Source organism: Dipteris shenzhenensis, chromosome 5 (assembly GCF_047967505.1).
Source record: "Dipteris shenzhenensis isolate YYH24624 ecotype China chromosome 5, Dip_SZ_1.0, whole genome shotgun sequence".
NCBI classification, from domain to species: domain Eukaryota; kingdom Viridiplantae; phylum Streptophyta; class Polypodiopsida; order Gleicheniales; family Dipteridaceae; genus Dipteris; species Dipteris shenzhenensis.
Window position 1 is genome coordinate 51,170,186 of NC_141600.1, and position 12,915 is coordinate 51,183,100.

The 12,915-nt window shown below is 40.4% G+C and overlaps 1 pseudogene; it reads left to right on the forward strand.

Moving 5' to 3' along the window:
- The first annotated feature begins 1,713 nt into the window (after positions 1-1,713).
- Positions 1,714-12,827, forward strand: LOC147902159 (uncharacterized; annotated as a pseudogene).
- The last annotated feature ends 88 nt before the right edge of the window (positions 12,828-12,915 follow it).

Genomic DNA, 12,915 nt, shown 5'->3' on the forward strand with positions numbered 1-12,915 from the left:
ACTTGAGTGCAGTAATTTCCTCTTCTTAGGTAAATGATTTGTTCCTCTTAATGATTTGTTGTCCCCTAACCAATTGTGTTGTAACATAAATGAGAGGCCTCTAATGTAGTGTGTTGAAAAGTAAGGTCGTGGTGGCACAGCCCATTTTGCACTCTGAAAATAAAAAACATGATTACAAAAAAGAAAGAAAAAGAAACTAAAAAACACAAATCATTTCCACAACAAAATGGTACGACAAAGTGGCACAGAGAGAGAGAGAGAGAGAGAGAGAGAGAGAGAGAGAGTAAGCAGAGGATCCCTTAGTCGAGATAGAACATAAGCCTTTCTGAACAACGCTCCTTCACCACTTGCCAGAAATATACACTCACTGTCAGCTTTCTGAGTTGGGAGAGGGGGGGCCACGGTATCTTACGCGGCTGTAGCTCAAAAAAATAGAGGAGGATTCTTCTCCCTACCTGCGAGAAAGGATTCTCCTTCTCGCTTTGCCAACCCAAGAGGAGTTGGAGGACGGATAGACTCTGAAGACACGGAAAGTCTCGCTAGCTCCAAAGCTAGCCAAAAAGCTCCAACTTCGAGCTCAAGGACATGCTCGAAGTGAAAGAGGTAAAGGAAGAACCAGCGACGACAGAGATGAAAGTAAAGAAAGAGCCAGTGTCGCCAGAGTTGTGCCGAGCGCAAGTCCGTCCTTTGACAATCAAAGAGACCCCAGAATCATTGATGAAAACGAACTTGGGAAGAGGCTGAAAGAAGCTAAAGGAACCTGCACTTCGAGACTAAAAAGGAAGACCCACAGGACCCCGCCAACATCCCGTTTGATGAAAGAAAGTGCGTTGAAGAGAAAGAGACTTCTTCTGGTGAGAGCCAAAAACCTGCAAGAGGTAAGCAAGTTTTAGCCTTTGTAAACGAAGGCCTTCTCTCTGATTCTATAGACTGGCTTAGCATCCATGCACTTATAGGCTTCCTTCTTGGTCCCAGACCCCCCTTGACTTTTATTGAGAACTGGGTGAGACAAGGCATTAATGTCACCAGTGTGAGGTTTTTGAGGAAGGGTCTTTTGTCTTCCTCTTTGAGTCTCCTAGTATGGCTTCCCAAGGCCCTTAACTTTACTCTTTGGACTATTAGACACCAACCTCTCTACTTAGAGAAGTGGAAGCAGAACTTTAATCCTGACCTACCTAGGTCAACTATTACCCCTGTTTGGGTAGAATTGCCAGATCTGCCTCTGTCCCTCTACAACCAACTTGCCTCCCTATGCAGTGGTTTGGGTGAGATAGTGGGTGTTGAGAAAGAAAATTTTATAAATCCTAGAGCTAACCCTCAGGTGTGTATCAAAATGGATATTGCTGAGGACCTGCTGGTCATGGTGAATTTTAATGACAGTATATATAGAGAGTAGCTCCTTCTCCACAAGAATCTACCAAATTCCTACTTCCTCTATGGATTGGCAAGTCATGTAGTTAAAAACTGCCCCCAGAGGAGAGCTAAAGCAAACCCAAGGATCCTCCACCTAATAACACCAAACAGACTGAGAAATGAATCCCCAAGGTCCCTATTACTCTTGAAAAATCCCTTCCTCAGAACGAAGGTCCTGCCAAGCCCAAACGCTCTCTGGACAAAGGTAAAGGGAAAATAGATGACTCTCTAGTGCTGAACAATATCTTTGATGCCTTGGCTGATAGTGAGATAGAAGAGTGGATTTAAAAAAATCATAATATGGACTTGGATGCTCAAGTAGAGCCAGGTTGGTCAAAAGACTTTGAAGAGGACATCAATAGAGATGATGAGATGACCTCTTCCACACTCAATGAGGAAGACTTAGAAGATGACCAAGACATTGTCACAGCTGTTGAAAAGGATATTTTGGTACAAGGAAAGACCTTTACTCAAGTGCAAAGCAAGAGAAAGCTCTCCCAAGGCAAAGGTGCTTCCCCCCAAGTTAATAGCCCCAATCTTAGAGCCAGAAAGGGGACTAAAAAGAATGTTAAGTAAATCAATAGCCATCCTCTCCCTCAATGTTAGAGGTCTCACTGACCCTGTTAGAGGAGAAGAGGTAGCTTCTTGGCTAAGAGCCAATAATCTTTCCCCTACATTTCTTACTTTACAAGAGGTCAAAGTCTCTAAATCCTCTCTTGAAAACAGACTTAAAACTGTTGATAAGAGAAGAAACTGGTTCTTCACCCAGCAAGAGGAGGGAAAGGGTGGAGTGGCCATTGGGGTACTTTCTATTTATTCCCATGGAACCCTAGGTGTTGAACTGGATACATTACATAGATGGATTATGCTCAAGTGCTCTTTACAAGGTCAGTCTTTCACTGTGATTTCAGTGTATGCCCCTAACTGTATACAAGACATAAAGGTCAGTTGGGAATCCTTATGTCATGCAGGCAACAACTGTTTTGTGGTGGGGGACTTCAACATAGTGGAAAACTCCACTGACAGATGGCTTGGTAAAGGCATGGTAATCAGAGGTAGTGAACTCACTGTCTGGGAGAACCTGAAAGAAGACCTAAGCCTTGTGGACATGGGGATGAAAGGTGATTTTACTTGGTCCAATAGTCAAGTTGGAGACAACAGAAGAGAGGCTAGATTGGATAGGATCTATGCTTCTCAAGAGCTAGTAAGTGCTTTCTTTAGACTCAGGTCTTCTCTTCTCTTTTTCTCTTTGACCACAAGCTAGTCCTCCTCAAATGTGACTTTGGCCTAGGACAAAAGACCACCTCCTGTTTTAAGGCTGACCCTAAACTCTTTGACTTTAAAAGTGTCTAGGAAGAGATAAAAGCAATATGGCTGATGGCCTTATCTGAGACTATCTCTGCCAGTGATTCCTAGTGTTTTGAACAAACCCAAAGGCTACTCAGAAAAGCAAGAAAAGATAGAGAAAAAATAAGGGCCAAGAGAATGGACATTATTCAAGACAAGATTGTCTCTTTGGAAAGCTTAGCTAGACGAGGACTTACATGCCTAGGCTGATTTGGTTGGGAAAAGAAATGAACTCAGGATACAAGAGCAAATTTTGCGTAATGACTCCAAAATATACTTCAAAGATTGGTGGCGTGGTAAAGCTGAGAGGCCTACCAAAGAATACTTCAAACTTATTAGAAGGAAAAGATCTAATGAAGAGATTCCCCTCCTTAGAAAAGCTGACAATTCTCTTGCCTCCTCTCTTAAGGAGAATATTGATCTCATTCATCTCCACTTTCAAAACTTGTTATCCTCCACTATACAAGTTGATGCAGATGTGAGTAATGCCACGGAACTGTGTAAGCTTGCTAGAAAGAACACTGTACTGAGCTTTGATAACAAATACCTTGAAAAACCTCTGTCTATTGATGAACTCTATGAGGCTGTCAAGGTAATGTCAGATGGCAAAACACTAGGAGAAGATGGGCCTATTGAATTCTACAAAATATATTGGTCCACTGTTGGTCCTTATCTCCTTCTTTTATGCCAAGAGAGTGTTAGTAGTGGGAATGTGCCTACTCATATCAATGGGGGAGTTATCAAACTAATTCCTAAGAAGGGGGATAAGGAGGAATTAAGAAGTTGGAGGCCACTCACCATGCTTAACTGCAGCTACAAGATTTTTGCTAAAGCCCTTGCTTTGAGAGTCAAAATAGAATGGCTAAGTGGATACTACCAGAATAGAAGGGATTCATAAAGGGCAGACATCTACTGGAAGCCATCATTAATATCTGGGAGGGTTGTGAATATGCTAGGGAAACAAAGTAGGATATTTGCTTTTTTGAAGGTTTACTTTGATAAAGCATATGATAGATTGGAGTGGGACTTCATCATTCAGACTCTTTCTGATATGGGCCTTGGCCCTTTGTTCATCTCATATATCAAACAGCCAAGGAACAAAGTAGGATATCTGCTTTTTTGAAGGTTTACTTTGATAAAGCATATGATAGATTGGAGTGGGAATTCATCATTCAGACTCTTTCTGATATGGGCCTTGGCCCTTTGTTCATCTCATATATCAAACAGCCAAGGTCTGTGTGAATGGTGTCATGAGTCAACCCTTTTTCCTTAAAAGATCTATAAGACAAGGTTGTCCTATTGCTCCCTTACTCTTTGCAATTGCTGCAGACTCTCTAGGTTGGGTTCTTCAACATTAAAGCCAAGATGGACATGTGAAAGGCATTGAGTTACCCTCTGCAAACATCTTATATGCCAACAGTTTGCTGATGACACAAATCTAACCCTCATGATATAGAAAAGGCTATAGAATGCCTAGATATTTTTTGTAAAGCTTCTAGATCTAGAATCAATCATTCCAAATCTGGGTATGCAACTCTCAAAGGTGATGAGCAGGTTGTCTTGGAGGAAATGGGTTGCCAGAGAATCAAACATGGTACTGCGTTTAGATTATTGGATATCCCCATGGGTTTTGCAATCTCCCTCAAACAGAGATGGGACTGGTTTTTTAGCAGATTTCAAAGAAGATTGAGAAATGGAGAGGTTTCTAGGCCAGTCTAGCTGGGAGGAGAATGGTTCTCAACCATTGCATATACCCAATTATCATTTTCTACCTCACCTCTTGGTTCCCTTCTAGAACAAGAATTGACATGTTCATCAAAATTTGCAAATCCTTCCTTTGGGGGGGCAAGATAGCCAAGGTCAGATGAGATTTTTGTATCAAACCCAAGTAGGATGGAGGCTTAGGGATGGTTGATATAGAGCCCTCAACTTGGATAATTAAAATAATTGTCCATCCTCAGGAGGACTGGGCCCAACTCCTACTAAGGAATGTAAGTTCTCTAAGACCTCTGAGAGCTCCCAAGTGGAAAAACTACCCCATGTTGTTAGCCATATGTAATCCTGTACCTTGCAAAGCTAAAGGCAGTCAGCTTTGGCATTTTCTATGGATAGCCTTTGAAGGAGTTAAAAGCCAAATAGTCTTCTCTGGAAAAGGGGCTTTTATGACACTAGATTCAATCTGGGTCTCTATTATTTTTTTAGGGAGGCTGTTCTCTCTGATGAAGAGTTTGATATGGTTGCTGAGCTCTTCAAGAAAGGACTGCAGTGCTGGGGTCAGCTTTGGAGAAGAGGTGAGCTCAGGTGGAAAATGTGGATTGAGATTAGGAGAGAGTTCAGATTAACTAATCAAAACCAAACTTTAATCATGAACAAAATTCACCTCTGCGAGGGTAATCAGCAATGGAAAGGCGGATCTTTTTTGGTCTACATCAGAGAGTTTAGTTGGGTTGAAAGTACTTCCCTCTTCCCTCTTCCTACCCCAGCTAGGGATATAGGGGATCTCTTCATTGTTTTTAATACTAGATGGAAACTGCATGACTCTAGGGGAAAATGGAAATTTAGATTCTGCTCCATTTGGTCAAACACAATCCCTAATAAAATGTATGCCCTGCTTTGGCTAATAATGCACAAAGCTATTTGGACCAATAGTAGAGGACTGAGAATTGGAAAGGGAAATGGCAAGTGCATGAGATGTCCCTCTTCAGAGGAAGATGTCTTCCACCTCTTTGTTGCCTATCCTACTGCTAGAAAGGTTTGGAAAATAGTACAATATGAAACAGGAGAGCCCATAAATTGGAAAGCTATTCTGTTAGGGGACTCTTCAAAGACAAAGGTAAAGATATGGGCACCCATTAGAGCACATGCACTGTGGTTTATTTGGATAACTAGAAACAATTTCAGTTTAACCAAATTGAGTTGCATGTTGATATACTTTTTCTCAATTGGATGCACAAGACCAAAGGAAAATTGCAGAGATGATAAATCAATTTAGATCTGATGCTGCCCTCTTTAATGTTGATCTTCAAGACCATGTACAAAGATGCTTTGGGATGGACAACACTACTCCCTTTGAAATCCCTGCTGGATTTACTTGTTTTCTTAAGTAGGTCCGACCTCCAACTATGAAGAAGAAATCAGTTTCAATAGTGAAGCTCATGCTATTGCCTCTGATGACTCTAATGATACTGGTGACTCATCTGACATGGACTTCAGCTACTCTGAATACTTTACTGATGATGATACAGATGACACATTGGTACCCCTCTTTTAAGTCTGTTGCTGGGACAAACTCAGATGCCTTCAAGCTCATGAGTTTATGTTAGAAATGTTTTGCTAAAGAAACTACTCCCCATGGGGGCTAGCTATTCTACTCTAAAGAATATGTATTGATCATATCTTTGATGATATAATATATTACAAACTTTTTTTGCCCCCTGCCCTTAAAAAAAACCCATCATTTCCTTACCTCGAATCATATACGTGTGCAACCATGGTTGCCCACCCACATATGCATCGCACATGGTCAACATAGATCCAACTATTGCACAGATCTCCACCTCCAATGCACTGCATGCGGTTCACTAGATTAACCCTTGAAGCAAGGCCTGTCGTTGACATCTTGAAGATGAAGCACCTGCTTTCATCATCAACAGCTTGGCCGGGGAAGAGGCTCCCATGAAAAAAATGGTAAGCGCATCTTTGCTTCAGTTTTAGGATTCTGGACTCCATGCCCTACTCACTTTTGGCACGAACACCTCACACCATATGCTTGAACCTATGGGAGAAAATGCATTTTAGCACGTGTCACAATGCTTGTGAGATGGGATATAAACACACTTGTATCCACCACCTTTTTGCCCTCAATGCATTTCCTATTCTTCTGGACATGAGGCTCTAGCTCCTCAAGCATTGTCAACAACTCGGTGCCTGTGAGAGAGACGCCTTTGTTGCACATGAGGGCACTCGTTACTAGTTTCTTGGCGATTGTCATTTGGAGGTGTTGTGGACCTAACTAGGTTCCTGTGAGAGAGACGCCTTTGTTGCACATGAGGGCACTCGTTACTAGTTTCTTGGCGATTGTCATTTGGAGGTGTTGTGGATCTACTGCACCAAAGTCCTTCAGCATCTCTTCCACTATGCACCTGAGCTCTTTCACATGGTCTCTACAAGTGCCTCTTTGCGCATCGTGCTTGTGCATGCCCACATGGATAAAGAGCCTCATCATTTCAAGACCTAACATCACATAGTATGCCAAACAATTGCATTGTTTCTGTAGAATGGGAGACCTTTTGTAGTAGAAGCATGCCAAGGTTTCCAGGCCAGTAGCAGACATTCCAATAGAAGGAATGATGATGTTCATTTTCCCTACATACGACGACACACAGATTATAACGTGTGACTAGAGACACTACCTTATGCAAAAAAATGTACGGCTTCTACATGACTCAGCAATGGACTTGCCCATGCGACACGGTTTAGCCTTCAAGTTTGTGATTCTGAAATTCAATCCATAGAGGGTACCTCTATTAAGATTGTTGGTTCGTTAATGTTAAATGTTTCCTTGGACAATTACATTGTGCCTTGCAAGTTCTTTTTAGCTCCTGCAGGTACCTTAACTGAAGCCGCCATTCTTGGTAAAAGCTGGATCCAAGACACTTACAAAGGGTTATTTAGTGATGAATCATCCCATAAAGATGCACCAATTGCTAGCCAAGGATCAACATCAGCAACTACTTCCACCTCCCCACCTTGATAAGGATGCCACCAAGGAAGAAGATGAAGACAAAAGGCAACCAAGCAAATATGGGTTTGAAAGGATTTATTGAAGACTCAAGGATACTTTGAGGGTGAATCATATTTTTGGATTCCAAAGTAACCTCAACATATGAAGCCAACCCCTTCTCTAAACATCAAGCCTCACCATCGCCAGCCACCCCCTCATGTAAACAACAAACCTTAACATCAAAGAAGAAGAAGACGCCATCCAAAAAGGAAGGTTCATTACCGATGGGTTCCCATAAGACTACTCGAGGCCCAGGGATATTACCGTGGAAACTCTTATATATGGGTACCCAAGCCTCACCAAAGTAATCAACAACCCATTCATGCTTAGTCTTAAGCCTAAATGTACACCAACACCATCGTAAAAGTAGGAATGGAGCCCCAAATCTATCAATATAAAAGCATCAATGAGTGTAGATGAACCCGTAGTAGCCACACAAGAACCTATTCTGCAAAGATCCAAGAATAGTGAGAACTTGCTTTTAAGGATAAGGGAAAAGCACCAATGCAGGAGGATCATACGCAAAGGAATTCATCTACCTCCTCTAGAGTAGTTACACAAGAACCTGCCTCAAAAAGGGAGATAGTAACACAAGAACCTGCTCGACCACAAGTCTATCAAAAGGCATGTCAATTTATTGCATCGTCTTCAAGGCAACTCACAACAACACGAGAACCTGTCTTGAAAAAAGAGACAGTAACACAAGAACCTACCAAGACAAAAGTTGAATCCACATTGGGAGCCACACAAGAACCTTTCTTACTAAGAAATTTGGCATCTATCATCATGGAAGCCATGCAACAATCGGCCACACAAGGAATGCCCATCACAACAGAAGTCCCACAAGAACCTTCCAATGTGAAAAATCAATTATCTTCATCCCTGACAATTTTCTCAGCTGAAACTTGGAATCAATAAAAGCAAAAGATCTTTGAGACATTGCGATCCTACTCACACTTGATACGTCAAACATATCTCACTTTATTATGATGAGTATCATAGATATGGTACATGTGGGAGATAGCAATGTTCAATGGTAATTCGATGCATTATTTGTTACTAATGCAGTAACATTTTCACTGCCACCAACTTTACAAATTGCTCTTTCGTATATTTTTACAATATATGCTGAAGTTTTTTCTTTTGGAGACGTATCAATACTCTCCAAAAACATTGTTCCCTTGGGAGTAATGCACATTACATTTATCAAGGGTTTGGCCTACTTGCTAGTCCATCCATCAAAAGCAAGAGTGCACCTATATGTAGGAATAAAATCCAATATCTTTTTTTTCAAGCAAGCCGCCACAGTTTGTTTAACTCTATCAAGATGATATGTACGCATTTTATTATAATCCGGTAAAACAAACCCTGGTCTAGCACATGACTTCAAGGCATTATGAAATGTCTCATCTCTCATGACATTGAATGGTATACCATTTTTTACAAATGCTTCTGTCCATCTTAAGTGCTCTTCATGCACTTGTTGAAGAAGAAATCCATCCTCCATAGATGATTGTTCTCCCTTTTTTCTCTTCTTTACCTGACAAACATTAGTCACATCAAAACTCACCTGTGACCCGCTTGCTAGCAAATCTATATCACCTTCATGTATTGATACACCCCATGCATTTATTGGTGCTTCTCCTTCAACCGTCTCATCAACCTCAATGCTCACATCTTGTTGACTTGGATGATTCCTTATCAAGGTCGGATTAACACTTTCTTCACTTTCTCTAAATATGATTTGCATAATAGAAGAACATCAGACAAAGTGCATGAGCAAGCTTCAATGTCACTGCCTATTAAAATTATGCTTGATGCGAGTAGAACTGCCCGTGAACTTGTGTCCACAATATTTACACTACACGAAAGAGATCGAGGTATGTACTTTTCATATCTCCATCACATATGACCAAATCTTACCATGCACCATGCTTTTGAAGTTGCAAAAAAAAACAAAATCCAAAAATATTAATTTGCGTATGCAATAGAAACATACTGCAAGACACATTTTGTCGAAAACAACACATATTTTAAAAAACACTTTCAAGAATGGATTCATTTCTAATGAAAGAACACTCAAATTGTAAATCATTCATTCACATTCTATTGAAAGAATATTAAATATTCATTCAGAAGAAAGTGTAAGAATGAGTAATGAAAATAGAAAGACATGGATTCATTTCTCTTGAAAGAATATACTCGAACTGAAAATCATTCATTCACATTCTATTGAAAGAATATTAATTGAAAGACATGGATTCATTTCTATTGAAAGAATATACTCAAATTGAAAATCATTCAATCGTTCATTCACATTCTATTGAAAGAATATTACATATTCATTCAAAAGAAAGTGTAAGAATGAGTAATAAAAATAGAGAGACATGGATTCATTTTTATTCAAAGAATATACTCAAATTGAAAATCATTCATTCACATTCTATTAAAAGAATATAAAATATTCATTCAAAAAAAAGTGTAAGAATGAGACAAGTGTTCTAATAACCTTTAAAACTTTAAATTCATACACCTTTAAAACTCTTTGTATTCTTTCACATTCTATTGAAAGAATATTAAATATTCATTCAAAGAAAGTGTGAGAATACAAACACAAAATAAAATCATATTTCTCACAAGAGATCTAAGGAACTCAACAAGGAGATCCTAGAACTCCCACAAACAAATTTCATAGACACAAAACCAAGCACATTTCTCACAAGAGATCTAAGGAACTCAACAAGGAGATCCTAGAACTCCCACAAACAAATTTCATAGACACAAAAACAAGCACATTTCTCACAAGAGATCTAAGGAACTCAATAAGGAGATCCTAGAACTCCCACAAACAAATTTTCTCAAGAGATCTAAGGAACTCAACAAGGAGATCCTAGAGCTCCCACAAATAAATTTCATAGGCACAAAAAAGCATATTTCTCACAAGAGATTTAAGGAACTCAGCAAGAAGATCGTAGAACTCCCACAAACAAATTTCATAGACAAAAAAACACCAAAAGCACTTTTCTCACAAGAGATCAAAGGAACTCAACAAAGAGAACCTAGAACTCCCATAAACAAAGACATAAAGACCAAAACCACAAATCTCACAAGAGATATCAGGAACTCAAATAGAGATCCTAAAGCTCCCACAAACAAAATCCATTTTATTTTAGACCTTTTAGATTGCTTTCACAACCTTGAAGGGCTTTTACAACCTTGAAGGACCTTTCTTCTTTCTTTTCCTTGTTTGATCTCTTATGCTCAACTAGGGAACCAAGCGTGAGGTAAGAGAAACTGGCAAGCAGTGACCTTATATACAGAAACATAGCTAGATATTCATCCTAATACAAGTTTATTCATACAAATAAGTTATTCGTACAAATAAAATCTATTCATACAAATATAGAGGGATGACGTGTCGATTTATGTAAAAAACGTGATGTGTCACTACTTTTTTACCCAATTTTTTCCTTCATTCGAATCATTCGAGCGATTTTCTCGCATTTTTTGAAACACGAATTCGAATTTTTCTACTTAGAGAGAGAGAGAGAAGAGAGAGAGAGAGAGAGAGAGAGAGAGGACTACACTCTCTACATTTGGACATTGTTTTTCTTCAACAGAGCCATTGGTCAAAATATATTGGACGTTGTTGTTGGTAATATATTGATTCTATAGAAATGGTCCCATTGTTGAAAGGCCTACATATACCGCCTTCCGCAGGCAGTCACACAACTTCTCCCATAGGGGGAGAAGTTAAATGTGGAGAGCAAGTTGAGGAGGACCATGACATCACCACCATGGAACAAGCTATGATCTTTCAACACAGCCTTTATTCCTATTTTTTTGTTCTGAGTGATGTCCTTGCAAACAACCAAGGTTGGTGGGCTTCGTGTGGCAGAGAACTTGGACTCAACAATTCAGGTGCTACATGAATTGGTGACCTCTGGTAGTGCAATGGGACCGATGTCAATTGCCCCTCAAGTCACTAGTGCAGGCGTGGGTACAAATGAATCCATCCATCCAATCCCAATAGTAGGCAAGTACCATAATCCTCTGTTTGTTAATTCTTGTAGACAACTACATTCTAATAAGGAATTTTCATGAGCTATCACGTAGCCACAATTGAAGACATAGAAGCATCAGGTGGACGGAAAGAGAATAAGTAGGAGCCACAAAGAGAGGTGAGATGTCCACTTGTAAGCATGGTTTGAAGGCAGCAAAGTACATGCATAAGTATTGTTTACATGCGAAAGAATCCATGCAAATCAATAATATGTTGTTGAAGCACTGCTAACAGTGTGTTTCCTAAACACAACTACAGGCGAGGAGGATCAAGAGAGGTAGCTTGACATTGCATCTCGATGCCTATGCACGTGGAGACATCCATTGACCACATTCCGCCACAATGGCAGGTCCTCATATGCAATCCCATTCAAGGTAGGACAAGCAATAAAGACCGAGCAAGAATGCACTGAATTCAACTAGTTATTAGTCCCTGGAGGAGCCGAACCATGAGAAGTGCTCTCAGGTAGATGGTCAGAGCATAGATAGTACATGCAATATCATGGTGGTTCACCTCCCTAATGCATTGCTGGTATTTGGCCAGGGAGATGTCATTCCATATTGGAATACTTTCAGCACATACTGTAACAATGCTTTCGATGCATTCCACCTTGTAGATCGAGTGCTTGCAGACAATGGTGTTCTTATAGTCATACAGACAATGACATCATGGGTCGGCCTTCTCACACATTTCATAGAAGATGAGCATTTGCGTCAAGCAATGGGATGTCGATAGTGGAGGTTAAATTGTTCGCAGGTCATGCACTCAAAGACACCAATATATGTGGAGCAAAACAGAGAGGTATGTGCTCTGATCATGAAAGGGTTTTACAAGAGGGCTTTCCATGGCACCTATGTTACTTGCAGATGTTTTGATTTGTTCGTGTATGTGTTATGTGTAGGTCCATGTAGTGCATGTATTGGTGTACATGCATGCGATGTCCTTGGATGACTTCATGGAGGATGAGATTAGCACCACGGAATGGGTGCATGATGGGGATGCTAGGCCCATGCGAGGTATTGCTTGGCAATTGTGTAGCGACTTTGCCATAATTTAAATCACACAAGTGGGCCTAGAATGATTTTTGGTGTTTTGGCAGGTGGCATGCAACGTGGATGTTTGTTTTGGATGAGGTTGTTAAAGGCCTTCCCAAAACATGGAGACACAATCCTCGATTGCAATGCAGGGTGTGGGGATTCGGCAGAACCCATAGTGCAGTAGGGGCAGAGAGTCCTATGCCTCATCGGATCACATGTTGAGGTGCCATTTCTAAGAGGTAGTGTATGGATTCAAAATTGACATGTGCATG